This window comes from Cololabis saira, chromosome 1, assembly GCF_033807715.1.
Source record: "Cololabis saira isolate AMF1-May2022 chromosome 1, fColSai1.1, whole genome shotgun sequence".
Taxonomy (NCBI): domain Eukaryota; kingdom Metazoa; phylum Chordata; class Actinopteri; order Beloniformes; family Belonidae; genus Cololabis; species Cololabis saira.
In genome coordinates, this window is record NC_084587.1 from 21,279,091 (window position 1) to 21,295,360 (window position 16,270).

At 40.4% G+C, this 16,270-nt stretch overlaps 1 protein-coding gene across 3 annotated transcripts in view; it reads left to right on the forward strand.

Annotated features, from left to right (window-relative positions):
• sh3gl2a (SH3 domain containing GRB2 like 2a, endophilin A1) overlaps positions 1-16,270 on the forward strand; it is a 42,756-nt gene that overhangs the window by 14,983 nt on the left and 11,503 nt on the right. The window lies entirely within an intron of this gene.

The window sequence follows — 16,270 nt, forward strand, 5'->3', positions numbered from 1 at the left end:
GGGGAGTCATGAGTATTTATCATATAACAGAAATGACATACTTGTATTCATCATTAAATAAATAGAATAGAACATGCTTTGTAGAGGGTATGCATTGACGTCACTTCCCCACTGGACCATGCCCCTTACTCGCACTGAGTGGCAAAACATCAACAAAAACGGCTTCAACTAGTAGTGGAAACTGTGGAAAAGACGGGATAACAGCCGATTATCGGCTTAAATTAAAGGCAGTTGGACTTGACAGTGACCTGTACAGTTACCTGAAGAACCAGTGGTCCATGGACATTAATATTTGGCCACGAATCGAGTTTCCTGATATTTATATGTACTTAATTTCTACGCCGGGGAAATACACGAAGCAAAGCTTGAAGGCAGACAAAAGTCGTGACGCTTGGTCCTACTTCAATGCAGGATTTGTTGGCGAAATTAAAGTGATGAGGACACCGAACTTTACGATTTGACCGTTTAACGTTAGCTACCCAAAAATCCAACATTACCTGATACAAAATGGGAACCGCAAATCCACGTTTCAGTGCCTGGAATCCAGTTGTTTCTGCGAATTGCAGCCATCCATCTTAAGCTTAATTTTCGGCGGTTTGTAAAACGATAACTCCGATTTCTTGCTAAATTTATGAGTACAGTTGATCGCACAACAGCTCTTTCACATTTTAGATGTTTTCAAGTGCTCAAACTGAAAGTCTACGCTGCCGCTCAGTCTTTCTGCCACTCGGTGTGTGTCACCTGCTGTGAAGTCGCATCCTTGACGTCATGCGCATTCCCTCTATTGTAATTGTACATATGAAGGGGGGCTGCTCCCATGTCTGCTTACAGTCCAAATGGCCAAGGTGAAAAGGTTGTCTGTAAAACTGGAGGTGTGAGATTTGATTGGCCAGAGGGCAGCAGGTCCAACAGGTGAGGGGTCTCCTGGAAAAAAAATTAGGTATGCTGTGTTAGACTGTACCCTGTACCCAGTTTTTCATTTTTCAATGTTACTGTCAGCCACGGTTAGGGATGTGGTTAGATTTAGACTTCAGTGAGTACGACATTACAGGTTTGGCGCTGCCCTTACAAAACAAGAGTCAAAGTAGAAATTTACTGTCACAATAATAATAGAATATACGGCCCCAGCAGATGCCGTCGGTATCTTGGTTCATTTATATTCCTCTCTGTGCTCTGTTGTCGTGATATTGTTTATGGGCAGGAAATCTCATCAAACCAGGCCGGTACAGAACGGCAGATAGTCAATATCAAGTACACAGGATGGCTGCGTGCTGCGGCTTTTCAATTCCTTTTTGAGGAAGGATTTGTGCAGAGTGACTCAAGGTTGGCAATAGTGGTAAGAAAGTGAAATATGTGTTTTCAGCAGTTTTATTGATTTTTGTCTTAAGTGCAGCCCTGCCGGTTTCTTCCAGGATTCATTACAGTGGTTTTCCTGTTGATCACAGTTAAGCTTGGAGCTTGACTTTAAAGCCGTTTATCTTCATCAACGGTGATAATGGATCTGCTTTCATGGGAGGCAGACTGATATACGACTCGCTGAGTTAAGGCACCAAACTTAAGACTGTTTGCTCCTGGTAGATAATGGCGGCGCTTTTGTTGTCCCTGCAGGCGTGTTGTCGCGGCATGTACACTCTGACACGTTGCCCTTTCACTTTTATTTCTGCTCTTTTGTCACCAGCGTCTTTTGTCATCTTCTCTCCTTTATAACATGTCTTCAGCTGTCAAGTACCATAAATCCTGTCTGTGCTCACGGTTTTCTTTTGTTTTGCACGACAGTACAGTGTATCGCGCTGATGTGTTACTTTCTAAAAGAAATGTTTGCATGCACCGTGTGTAATTTTACACCGTTAGTCGGGAAACATAAGCACACAGAAACTTCACACTGGTGCAGACTTCAGTTATTTTTTCTTTAAAACTACAATGTCTTTAGAATTTGAATTCTAAAGGAATAGAGATGTATTTTACAACAGCTTATAAATTATCAACACTGTTATAAATCAATTTAAATCCGACTATTGATGTTTTAATGTTAATTTCTGCTGACTTTCACTCCAATAATCTCTCCCATGATCAATGTTGTTGAGTATTTTAAATGCATCTGCCAGAGTTTCATATTTTTACACTGGCCATTGATTATGTTATGTTTATGTAATAATTGCTCAGGGGTCATGTTCTGGGTCTCTGGAAAGCACATAGTTGTAATAGACGCTACATAACTAAAATTGAATTGAACTCCATTGAACTCCACAGTCCTGGGCATTGCTCCCTCTACCAACCCCGGGAGGCCCCACACTGAGCTCAGGTCTCCTCCTTAACGTGAGGAGTGAGCAGGCCGCTTCTTTTCACCAGACAGGGTGAGGCTTCTCTGGCCGGACGTAGCGCATGGAAGGATCACGTTATTCCGGCCAGATCTTCCCCACCCCATCTGGCCAGAGGGGGCATGTATAGCCCAGGACTGCTGCATGTTTTTGTGAGGGTAGCTCACATTAGCTACCCAAGGGAACACGGGGAGAACATGCAAACTCCACACAGAAAGGCCCTTTCGCCAACCCCACCCAGGGTGTGGTGCTGAAGTCATGGGGAAACTTAACACACACTCAGCGTCCCCAGCGGGAAATGAACCCAGGACCTTCTTGCTGTGAGACGGCTGCACTACCTGCTGCGCCACCGTGCCCCCTGAACTCCACTTCTGATTAAAGGTCATTTACTGGTTGTGAGAACGGGCTGATACGTTTTTCTCCCTTTTTTTTTTTTTTGTTTTTCTGTCAGTTGCGGATCCTGAAAGTTTCTGTTTTTCCTTGATAACATTAGACAGTCGTCAACGTCAAAGAGGCATTGGTGTTTTTACTTACTTTTAGCTCAGTCCAAATAGACTACACTTCTTTGCCACAGTTTTGGATGTATGTTTGTTTGTTGTATTGTTCTTTCTCCATCTTGCTTCCCATTGCTTCATCTCTTGCACTCTCATTGGTCTTAGCTCCTCATTGATCCTCAAAGATGTCTACCACGCTAGAGACCGCAACATGTTTGCAAGTTTAGAAAATCAATGACTTGTGCATCTTTTGATCAGTCATTTTAGGTCATAACTCCTGTTGATCTTCTGCATCACATCTAAGGGAACGAGCTCAGAAAAAACAATATGACTTTGCGTCAGGTGACCTGTGGGTGCATAAAAAAAGATCATTTTTCTCACATCTCAACATCTCTTGTGAGTGTAAAACCTTTTTTTGTGATGTATGGGACTTTTTGTGAAAATAGCATGTTTCTATTAGATGATTTCTATTCTAATTTGCATGATTTCAAGGGAAAATCCACTTACTGAGAGCCATTTGAGTAACGAACCAGACGACAGCACAGAAGGAGAAACCAGTGAGGATCCCTCCCACCACGAAACAAGTGCTGGCATCTTTTTGAACCTCCTCGCTGTTTCCTCCAAGATTCAGATGATAGACAGCTTCCCACAGCACATCAAGGAGGCAACAGAGGCAGAGTAAAAATGAATGCTTTCTCACTTCCCCTACAGTTAACACAGTTAATGCCATAATCTGGCTCACATCTCCGGAGTGACAGACCCAGCTTTAATTAAAGTTAATCGTGGTTCTGTGTGCCTAACAAACCGGCAGTAATGCAGCACTGTAACCTGACAAGCAACGGTGATCTTAAGGAGAAATTATGTGTTTATTAAACTATGGATTATAGATAAACCCACACAAATACACACAGGGTGCAGCAGTCTGAAACTGAGCTTTAATAATCATCACCGATACTGATTTTCAGAGCTTGGCAACACCATCATTACCCCCACGCAGTTCAATCTCGCATCACTACTGGGTAACCATTAAAATGACGCACACAGTGTAACATGCTCCCCTTATGTTTCTGAGGAAAAAAAGAATCAAGCTGTCTGCAGGTTGTAAAGCCTGTAATTGTCTCCTGTGAGAGATGCATTTGAAAATGGAAATTGTTGTGTCTGTGTAAGTGTTCCTGGTGTTTGAGAATGAGTGGTGAGTCAGTGCGCCTCAGGGTGAAGTATCTGTTTTTAAAATAGCCGTTTCTGACCCGAGCTCTGTTCCCTGTGTGGAAACAAGACATTTGCGCATTTATATATTCACATTTTTAAACTGAACATGCTCATAAGTGATATTTTGTTGAATCATTTATTCTCGGTGAATTGTTGCGTTATGATGCCAGAACCTGGCAAGTATAAACTTTTAACTTCAGGGTTTTTATAGTTAGGATAAACAAGCCTCTGAGGCAGCTTTTTAAAGCGTCCATTATCTTTTCTGTAACTAAAGTGAGTAACCACCAGTGATGAGATTCACCAGTACTGTGGTCAGACTTGGTCTTATCTGTTCATCAGTTTCCTTTTTTTCTCATGTCAATGCTTCAACACAGATTATTATGTATAAGGTTTTTTTTTTTTTTTTTTTTCCTGCCCAGGCTCAATCAGCTCATCTCGACATTTATTCAGACCAGATCATGGCGTATATAAAAGGAACTACTAGACAAACCCTCTGTGATGTCGCCCAGAGTTTTACAAAGAGTTGAGACAGTTTTTTAGAGCTCTAGACCAGTGATTCTCAACCGGTGGTCCGCGGACCCCTAGTAGTCCGTGGTGTAATTTCAAGGGGTCAGTGGGTCCCTGATAATATTTTTTTTTTTTTTTAAAAGACCCTCTAACATTTATAAAATAGATTATTATTTCATTCAAATGTGACCGAGAACTTTTATCTACCTAAACTACAGAGGGTAACGTGTCTTTCTTTTTCTCTTTCACAACCATTATTCATTGTATTTTAATAAGAAATGTTGCACCCATATGCATTGTTAAAGTTACAGCATGACACTGTTACTACAAACGTAACACGATCTACATCCTTTTCAAATTATGAGCCCCCTCCCTAGCGTTTCAGTGGGCATACACTGTTCAGTTCTCAAAACATGCTTTTATTGTGAAATTTATGCAGGAAGCTGTTGGGGATACCCTTATTACCTTGCAAAATTCAAGTTAGTGCTTGAAATTGCAATCAAAAAAGAACAAGATAAGCACAGTAACACGAAGGAGAAGAAAAAAGATGTAGACGATGATGGCTTGTATTAAAAAAAGACGTAGACGATAATGGCTTGTATTAAAAAAAGACTCTGACTCAGCCACCAGAAAAGAGAGAAGAGAAAACAGACGTGAAAAAGGGTGAGATCCACTGCTCTAGACAACATCATGTGAGCAGTAGCAGAGGAGCTGCTACCTAAGTAAAACCTAAAACAAGGACTAGAGCTGAAACTAAGCCTGCCCAAGGTCCAGCTGAGCTCTAGCAGGGAGCTAGCGTTATTAACAGGACAAGAAGCGATGCTATTTTCAACATGAGAATGATTACTGTTGTGGGAAAAAACTATTAACACCTCTGTTTTACATGTTTAAACCAATTAGGTGATTATCTGGGCTTAAAGTGAGTGCGTTAAGTTAACAAGAATAAAGACGTGATGGCTGGTCCAAGTTCAGTAGATTTATACATCATTTCCATGCAAGCAAGTTAAAACGTACATCAGGAGCCTTGATGCGGTGACAGAGAAAAGTAATGCATAGTAATTTGAACAACACAAGAATGACTGAGACTCAACACTAACTGATCATTATAACAGGTCATTGCAGTGAGTGTAACAGCAGAGCCAAAACTCTCAAAGACAAAATATGAGTCTGCACCAACTGTGCTCATAAGGAAGGTCATAGAATGGGGAAGACTAATACATCCATCACAATTAAGCTCTGCTGGGTCTTTATTCACTGCTCAGAAGTCACGTTCACCACAAACACAGTGTTTACTAGTGAAAGTGATGATGGAATGAGGGTTTTACCTAATGAGAAGCATAAAGGTTCACCACCCGTACAGGAAAACTAGAAATTGTCCCGTTTGATAGACCCAGGGTAATTTTTCTTCAACTGCTGCGTGAGTCTTCTGTAGCAACAACCTGCCAGGGATGAAAGTGATAATATTCACTTTTGCTATGGTGTATGCTTTGATCCTGCAGAAAGAAATAAAGTTATCTCATCTGTTAATACAAATGTCACTATCACCTAACTGCAGTTAAATATTCTGAATCCCTGTAACATTCGTCCAAAGCCAAGAATAAGGAGAATTGAAATCCATGTCCACATTTCAGAAGAACACTCACTCTCTGCTAATAATGCATGCAAAATTTCTTGTCAATGGCACATTAAAAAAGTAATTAATCCTACATTATTTAAAAAAAACACCACAACCTTATGAAGGTGTCAACTTGCAATTTAGATATCTATCCCACCTAACAGATATGAAAGCTTGTTGTTAGGAGCCATACTTCATTAAACACCTTTAAACGACGGATTGTTGTCAGAAGTAATCTGATAAAGAACTGTCCATGGTCTTTAAAGATCAAACCATGTGCTTCAACTCAAGACTAATGGGAAAGTGCTAAATACATTTTGTGACAACCTTTTACATCGATATTAGAAAGATTATAGCAATTAAGGTGTAGTGTTCCAAAGTCTGTACAGAGTTACAGATTTCTAACATTACGGTGATTCCAATAAAACATTTAGTTAAATATTTCAGTTAAATATTTCACATATCACTACATGTGTTCCCTTCTTGAACAGGTCATGTGATTGAGGACTCTTATCACAGCCCAGGGTTTTTATCACAAATGAAATAATGTTTGCAGTGGTTGTCTACTATGTGCGTGTCAGAGCAAAAGCTGAAAATAATATGACTCAATTATGGTGATAAACTCGCTCAGGTGTCCCACTTTATAATTGGATGTACAGCCAGGACGAAGGAATGTTTAGGTGACACATTTATGAATTGATCGAGGCGACTGATTCTGCAGGAGTGCTCTAGAAAGCATATCATGTGCCAGATATCCCACTTAAAATAAGAAAAATATTATCTGTAAATATTTTCGCGCTGGTATGGTGCACCTTTTGTCGGCTACTTTCATGAGGTGATTAAACCCGTGCGCACAAAGAACAGATTTGACTATATCAAATACTGTTTTATTTATTCGATAACAAAGGAAAACAATGTAGTGGCATTTGTCTCTTCACAATATTCATACTATATTAAATTTGTCTTGGTGATGTATAATAATAATTGAACAGCAGTGGTCTCATTCTGCTCTAAACAAACAAAAAAATGTAATAAACAAAAATACTTTTAGCCCAAAATGGAGAGTGATGTGTGTTGTAATTTAGGTCACCTCCGCTACGTATTCATGGGCTTGCAGCTGAAACTCAGGCCTTACCTGGCAACAAAAAAAAATCTATTTTCTGATTGGCTGATAGGTCGGTAACTGTAACAGCTGCTCTGAGTTGAGAGCTCAGCGCACAGTAGCGTACCTTGACTCGTCTGTAAAATGGGCTGTTGGACTTACTGTGCGGTGAAGTTAATTTCTCAGCATGAGAAATGCCGTGTGTGGCGTGAGAACTTGTGAACTTGTTGAAATGCGTCAGTCTCACGGTCAATATTGGAGACTTGAGCCCTGTTGTTTCGTCTGCGGCTATGTCAGCCCCTTCTTCGTTTGAACAGTCAGCCAGTCAGCTGAATTTCTAATTTATTTAGCAAAAACAATCAAAAGCTTGTTTTTAAGACATTCAAGGCCTGTTTAAAATAGGTATTAGATGCCATAAAAGGTCCCCTTTAAATTACATTTAAAGGGGACCTTTAGTCTGAAAGGAGCTTGGGAAATGAAAAAGAAAATTAAATAAAATATCAGAGTGTGGCAATCCTGTGTACTATGCATTGAGTCACTTGTTGGAATTTTATACACCCCACTGCTTCCGTCTTAAAACAATATTTATTATCAATTACAGAATAGTCCATTTTGCCTTATAATCTTTAACATAATGTCAGGAAGCATTGTTTGCCCTTCCTGCATTTAAAATAAAAAAGTAATATGGCTCATCTTTAACGAAAGGAAAAAAAAAAGCTGAAACCCCTGCAACTCTTCTGTATTTTGACTCACTCAAAAATATTACAAGCTCATAAAACACCAAACATTTAAACACATTTTTAAGATTATTCTGCCTACACGCAGTGTATAAAAGGTTAAAGGCTCCACAAACACAGAAGAGCTCAGAGGGAAAGATGCTGGATGAGGGGAAAAAAGGACAAGGAACTAAAATAATAATGATCAGTTTCAGTATGGATGTGAGATTAAAAAAAAAGAAAAACAAATGAGAGGAGTTTTTGAAAATGATTGCATAAGAGTTTTTTTGTTTTTTTAAACGGCACAGTGCGAGCCTTTCACACCCGCTTGTTTTTGCTGGATAGATCTATAGGTGGTCTTGAAAGTGGAGCACAGACTGTCAATGCTACCCTCAGAAAATACACACTCTTTGAAGTCACAGCATCACACGCACAAACGCATATACACACGCGCACACAAAAGGAAAAAAAACTGATTTCCAACATGGATTTTAATACACTGATTCCAGTCATGCAGTTCTTGCCATAATTTCCATCATGTGAGCCGCTAATCATGCTCCATCTCTGTTTCATCATCGCTATCGCAATGCTCACCAACTCTGGCACGCTTTCCTCACACACACACGCACAGCGCCAGCTGGTTCTCAACCCTCGCCCCTCCATCCTCCCCCTCCATCGTTCATCGACTGAGCACGACATGGAAGGATGGGAGTGAGTGCACACCTCTCCCCAGCTACAGACTCATCCACGTTACATAAGAGCCGAGCACAAGCTTACAAATCAGATTATAATTGCCACAGGCCGCACACTCAGAGAGGACAGAGGTTAGTGAAGCAACTTGGCCTAGCGTTCGACTGATGCTGGCTTGAGTTTGGACAGACAGGGATCTAACACTCAAGGTATTTGTTGCATCACTCCGCCCTGGTGCCTGCCTCTCTTACAGACACTGGACGAGCTGAAATGAGCAGCTAATCTAAGGCACGTCACAATAGCTCGTGTGAGATCTTTTTTTTTTTTTTATACCCCTTGTGGTTCTGTTAACCTTTCCACCAGCTGCTCTGTTGTATTTTCTTATCACTAACGTCGCCCCTGGCCTCGGTGATCTGCAGGATTACCATCATCCTAAAGCAGCTGCAGATTTAGGGAGCAACCACCCCCACCGTGACTCTGAATACTGTGATTTAGGAGTAACGTAGGGATTTTCCTTGATTGCACCAGGGCACAGGTCTATTCTTGGAACAGCCGGTACGATTACGGGGTTGGTTGCTAATTAAGGCATTAATATCTAGCCACGGCGTGGACTTGGAGGTGTTATGTTGTTGTAACTGAGGTCAGGATTTAACCATGGCAGGTGGGATGTCTGTTAAGATGAATCCAGGTGTGCATATTGTTGAGTCACAGCCCAGCTGTAGAATAAATTTGTAATTTGTCATAACATTAGGAGAATGAAGAATAAGAAAACGACATGAGTGCATGACTAATCATTATATTAAGTGGGTAAATCACAATTTGACATTAATAGGGTTGTTTTTGTCAAGGTTATGTCCCTGTACGATGTAGAAACGGGTCATTCCCAGAGAGGGCTGGTCGAGCCGGGAGAGGGTGTCTGTAATGCTCTCAGGAGGAGTCACAGAGCCCTGTTATTGTAGACTATCGGGGCTGTCCTCCCGACAGCCTTGCTAATCACTCTTGTCGTTTTTAATCTCTCTCTTCCACCCTGGGCGTATTTAAAGCAGGGACCTCCGTGTGCCCGGCAGGGATTAGACTGGTGAGCAGGAAACAAGGAGGGGAGGCGTGGGAGGCGCCAATGGAGGCAGCACGCTCCTTGTGCACCTCACATTGTGCACCATGTGACATGGGCTAATGCTGAAAGTTCGGTTTTTAAAGGGAGCATACAGCGGGAAAATCACTTATTTTTTGTGCCCTTACTTGTGCTCAATTTTTAGGGTTGTATGACATCAAAGATCCAGTAATTTTGAGTATTACACGGCTTCCCCATGTTTACCTCTACCTAGATGCTACGGTGTGGTATGTCTTTTGGCATTTTGACCAAAGCATGTCACAGACATTTCATTTAGACCGTAGGAAAACAATGCAGCTTTCTGCCATGTGAGCGTCTCTTCAGAAAGAAATATAGACTGCTGTGTACAGACATTCATGTCCGTATTATTTCTAGTCTTTTAGTAATCTTTTCTTCCAAATTTGATCCAAAGTTGATGGTAACAGTGTTGATGTTTGTAAGTTCACCAGACCAGGGAGGAAATGAGAACAGTTTTTTACGTATCTAAGTCGCAAGGCTGCACTTGTCCGTAACAAGAGTTTGTCAAATGGACTTTGCATTGATAAAAGCCAATCAGCAGATGTTCCTTAGGTAGGGTTGCCACCTTTCAGAAATAGAAATAAGGGACGCCCCGATTTCAGCAGTGCAGGAGCCAAAAAAAGCCCCAAAACTTCTAAACTGCATAAAAATGTGTTTATTTTATATGAAAAAAAAAACAAATGCTTTGATTTAAAGTTTAAAGTGCTTTAATAGCATTGAACGTGTATGACTGTATAGACAGCCAACCATACTAGCAACTGGAATATCCTCCTATGCTACGTAAGTCCACATCAGCCCAGATGTAGAATATAACTACAGGTGAAGAATATGGTGTAAAAGTTAATTTATTTCAATAATTCAACTAGAATATGGTTTAAAAGTTAATTTATTTCAATAAGTCAACAAGAATATGGTGTAAAAGTTAATTTAGTTCAATAATTCAACTAGAATATGGTTTAAAAGTTAATTTATTTCAATAATTCAACTAGAATATGGTTTAAAAGTTAATTTATTTCAATAATTCAACAAGAATATGGTGTAAAAGTTAATTTATTTCAATAATTCAACTAGAATATGGTTTAAAAGTTAACTTATTTCAATAATTCAACTATGGTGTAAAAGTTAATTTACACAAACAAAGATTTTGCTGGCCTTAATGTTTCCTGTGTTTTATTTTTTCATTATTGTTAAATTTAGTGTTGATGTGTGTGTGACAGACGTGTGTATGGGGCGTTAATAAAAATACGGGACAAATTGCGTCCCGTATTAGTTCAATACGGGACGCAACATTTTTTTCTCAAATAAAGGACAATTCCGTATTTTACGGGACGGGTGGCAACCCTATTCTTAGGTGACATTGTAACCTCAGATTTGACCTTACATGTACGGTGTAAATATGATGTTGTCGTACACAGTGGGTTATGGCGTAATCTAATCCTGGGCTTGTGCCTAAAAGCAACAACATGCTATCTGTGTCAGAGTGTGTGTCAGTCTTGTCATAGTATTAGCTGAGCATGTCCTGCACAGGTGAGAGGTCCCTGCTGTTTAAACACTTCCACAGTGTTTGCTAACAGTGTTTCCATTAATCTGTGTGGGGACTGAACAGTAAATTCCGACAGTGTACAGGTGAACCATGAATAAATATGGCAGCCCTTGATCTAATAAATGGTTGGTATTGTTTCAGGGACATCTGTATGTGGAGTGTGTGGACTTCTGATTTGAAGAAGGGCAATATTGTTGCCAGAGCTAAAAGGAGAACTGGCGTAGTTGCGCTGGGACCTGCGATCACTAAGCTCGCAGGCGTAGGCCAGAGGACTTGGTTAACCCATTGAGACTGGCCTACGCCTGCAAGCAAAAGGCCTATGTAAATGTGTGCTGTAAATGTGGATATTTTAAACTTTGGAGATCAATGGATATTGATACATTTTTGGAGCCATCCCCTAGTGGTCAGGTGAGAAACTCTTTACTGTTGATGTGATAAATGGTGTGAGTTTGAACCAAACTTGGTTCCCTTTCTTTAGTATTGTCTTGTAGAACCATAGGCTACAACAGAGAAGTTTAAACAATCTCAACTCTACATGGGTTTACTGCCACTCAGCCAATTTTGAAAGCTCAGACGACTAACTTGGTTACAGTCCTAGCAAAGCGACACACTCATATTTATATTAGTATTATGGTGCGTTCCAATTACCTCGGGGGTTCAATTCAATTTTATTTGTATAGCGTCTAATACAACAGATGTTGTCTGTAGATGCTTTCCAGAGACCCTGAACATGACCCCCGAGCAATTATTACATACAGGACTGTCTCAGAAAATTAGAATACTGTGATTTTCTGTAATGCAATTACAAAAACTAAAATGTCATACATTCTGGATTCATTACAAATCAACTGAAATATTGCAAGCCTTTTATTATTTAAATATTGCTGATCATGGCTTAAAGTTTAAGAAAACTCAAATATCCTATCTCAACAAATTAGAATATTCTGGGAATCTTAATCTTAAAGGTATTGTGACATGAAAAACACAGTTGTGGGATTTTCCGCATAACTATACAAAAACGGCGCATCTGGTTTGGTGGCGGGCCGTGACGTCAAGGCCCGCTAAATCACCGCCCCCTCCACCCAGCTCCCTGTCTCCTCTCCTCTCCAGCGCACCATAAAGGCTGATTTATGGTTCCGCGTTACACCGACGTAGAGCCTACGGCGTAGGGTTATGCGGCGACGCGCACCGTACGCTGAACCCTACGGCGTAGGCTCTGCGTCGATTTAATGCAGAACCATAAATCAGGCTTAACACAGAGCTGTTTAGAGCCTCTTTTGTTCTGATCACCGGAGGACAACTGCTAAGAAGACCCGCGGCCACTGACTGGACTTAAGATAAGGGGACACTGCTGCTTGCATGCCTTTATTTTTATGATTGTTTGCTGTGGTTCGCCGTGCTGCTTTTCTGTGCATGCTTCTCCTGTCGCACCCGGCTTAACTCTCAGACGCCGCTGTGAGCGTATGGCTGGCTTGGAGGAGGTTGGGAGGAGGAGCGGCGCAATGATTGACAGGAAAGGGGGAAAAGGAAGCATTTTTCACGGCGCAAAAAAACACTGTCATAAAAAGCCAGGAATGGAGTACTAGAGTGAAGTTTTTCTTGTTACACTCTTTTAGACACATTTGAGGGATGTTGGCCAAGACTTTTAATAGTGTTAAAAGCATGTTAAAAATTATGTCACAATACCTTTAAACTGTAAACCATAATCATCAATGTTAAAATAATAAAAGGCTTGCAATATTTCAGTTGATTTGTATTGAATCCAGAATGTATGACATTTTTGTTTTTTTAATTGCATTACAGAAAATAAAGAACTTTATCACAATATTCTAATTTTCAGAGACACCCCTGTGGCAGGTAAAAACTCCCCTAGTGGAAGAAAAGCCTTAATATAAATGCAAATCTGATAGATAGGGGTTGGAACTCCAAACAGACCAAGTTCCAGTTATAAAGTTGGAAAATGAACATTTCCAAACATCTTACTAGCTGTTGCCACTGCTGCCCATTGTTGGCAAAACTAAATCAAAACAACACTGTAAGCAGGATTTACGAAGAGCACAGTAACACATCCAATGATGAATAGCAAACATTAACCTGGGAATGTCTCGGACTCCCCTCGGAAGAGCTGGAGGAAGTGTCTGGAGTGAAGGAAGTCTGCTGCCCCCGCGACCCGGTTCCGGATAAGCGGTGGAAAATGGATGGATGGATGGATGGATGTTTGACTTAATGTAAATAAAATAAGAAATAGTTGTTTGAAACAGTGAAATGAGTTTACTTTATGGATGCAAGTATCAGCAATGTTGGATACTGAAGTCAGGGAATGCTGTTTTTTTAATTTCCAAGTTTGAATTCAAACAAAAGAAAACCATCCACTTAAAACTTTTGACTTAACCTGGAAATACTGACTTCTCAGTACAAATTTAATGCAGTATTACCTTTTATAGCATGACTATTAGTGGTGATAACACTGCTAATTGCTTTACCACATTTCTTTTTTTTTTACATCCATGTATCATCTTATGTGGTGTTTTTACTACTACTCACTTTATGGGATGGAGATATATAAATATATTTATTCCAATCTTTTAAATGCATTTACTGTATCTAACTTCTTTATTTTGTATCATAAATGTGGTGAAGTTTTTCTCCAGTTGCGCTTGGTGGACCATGTGTTCGGAACAAAGGGCATATGAGAAACCAAGACAAAAGGCTGGGGGTTGAAATGATGCGGTCGGGGTCTTTTCCTTTCGAATTTCATCTGAGGATCAGTCAGTGTGTTCTATACAGTAAACGTTTATGGTGAATTTTTATCAAATCAGTTCCCCAGTCCAATTTTTAAACACGCGATCAGGTTTTTTTTAAATAGAATTCAGATAGAAAGATAGGTAGATACTATATATATAATATGAGTGCGTGTTTGTATAGATGTATTCATGAAATTTGTGTTATTTCTTTCTTGTAACGATGCTTCTTGGCAATAAATCTTATACAGTAGGAAATCCTGTTTAGTTCCCTTTTTAAATGCTGCCACATTTGTAAGGAACGTGCATTTGTGGGATGAGCAGCAGAGCTAAGTATGTGGCTTGTGCCCATGAAAAATTTGCCAAATCTTCTCTGCATTTGTTTCTTCTCTTTTTCCCGAGGGGAATCCTGGACTGCAGTAAAAAATCCTGGCCATAAATGAAGCTGTATCTTGTTTGTAGAGATCATGAAGCAGCATTTTGTGCATGCACTCTGTGAACAGACACTGTTCGTGACAGTCTTCACTGCTGCAAGCCATGATGTCACAGCTTGCATGTCATCTACGTCACTGCTGTTACTTCCCAGCAGAGCATTTTACAGATCTCTTCAAGGTTCGCTTCACACAGTCACCACTGCTGTGCAGTTCACCTTGCTATGTCCTTCCCCTGCGGGGAGATTGAGGGAAAGGAGTTAGAGGGGCCAAGGGAGGGCGGTGGGTGGAGAATGAGATGGGTGAGGTTGTTTGTTGAATGAGGAAGATTAGAGGGATAAAAATAGATCATTATGGCGAAAAGCACAGTAAAACTGTGTGTGGTTCTGGGGGAGGTTTTACATCACTGGTTTACTGGGCATTAGCTGAGGTTATTGGCTGGTGACACATTTACATAAGTGTGTCCAGTGAGTCTCTGGGTGTAGCAGAGAGCATCACCACTCCCTTGCTTATTGGCTGTGACATGTTAGATGAGGTGAGGGCATCTTGCTATGCATCTTCCCTCATCAATGTGCTAAACTGCAGTATACTCGGCTTTCAGTCATCAAAGTATTACGGCCGCTGATTTTGCGCTCTCCTTTGGAAGAGTCTGGCATTTGAACGTTCACTGACAGCAGCCGTGGGCAGCAGCATGCGCAAAGACGCTCTTCCACAAATAGTTCATTTTCTTCCACTCAATTGCTCTTCCTCTGAGTATATGCAGAAACCCGGAGATGCTGTCTGTCTCGGTTGGTATTCATCTGTTTATTTGAGGAAATAAACCCAAAGTTTCTCCCTAGCCTTCGTTTATACATAAATCCATTTTCTGTTCCCGCCTCATCCTGTTCAAGGTTGTCAGGGGGCGGGGGAGGGGGCATCCTTTGTCTGTTCATCAGCGTTGACAGCTCAGATGACTCAGAATCCTGTATTTTCTCTGAAACATGGCCCTTGTTATCTGCCCATGCACATCACTGCTATATCTGTAACCAGATAACTCTTACATGCATCTTGCCTCATATATTGTGCCTTTATATAATAGTTCAGTCTAATATTTAGATATTCCAGCTGTGGCGCTTCAGCACCTACAGGCCTGTCTCAGAAAATTTGATGTAATGCAATTACAAAAACACAAATTTCATACATTCTGGATTCATTACAAATCAACTGAAATATTGCAAGCCTTTTATTATTTTAATATTGCTGATCATGCCTTACAGCTTAAGAAAACTCAAATATCCTATCTCAAAAAATTTGAATATTCTGGGAATCTTAATCTGAAGCTGTAAGCCATAATCAGCTATATTAAAATAATAAAAGGCTTGCAATATTTCTGTTGATTTGTAATGAATCAAGAATGTATGACATTTTTGTTTTTTTTTAATTGCATTACAGAAAATAAAGAACTTTATCACAATATTCTAATTTTCTGAGACAGTCCTGTATGTGACATGTGTACACTGCACTTTTCTCCCTTTTACATCCACACATTACAGCTCGTGTCATTTTTGGTTGTCGATGAGCATGTGTGACAGAAAGAAATGATTCAGTGTGGGAGCGACTTGCACGCTACACCTCGACCTGTTTCCATGGGAACTACCTGAGGGCTTTGTAGTGATGTCTAGGTGAAATTATTAACAAGAAGCGTGGATTTGTGCGGTATGTGTGTACATGTGTTTTCTTTGCATTGCTCACAAGAAACTGGGCTGTTTCACGAGTGTGTTTGGAAGAGACTTTGC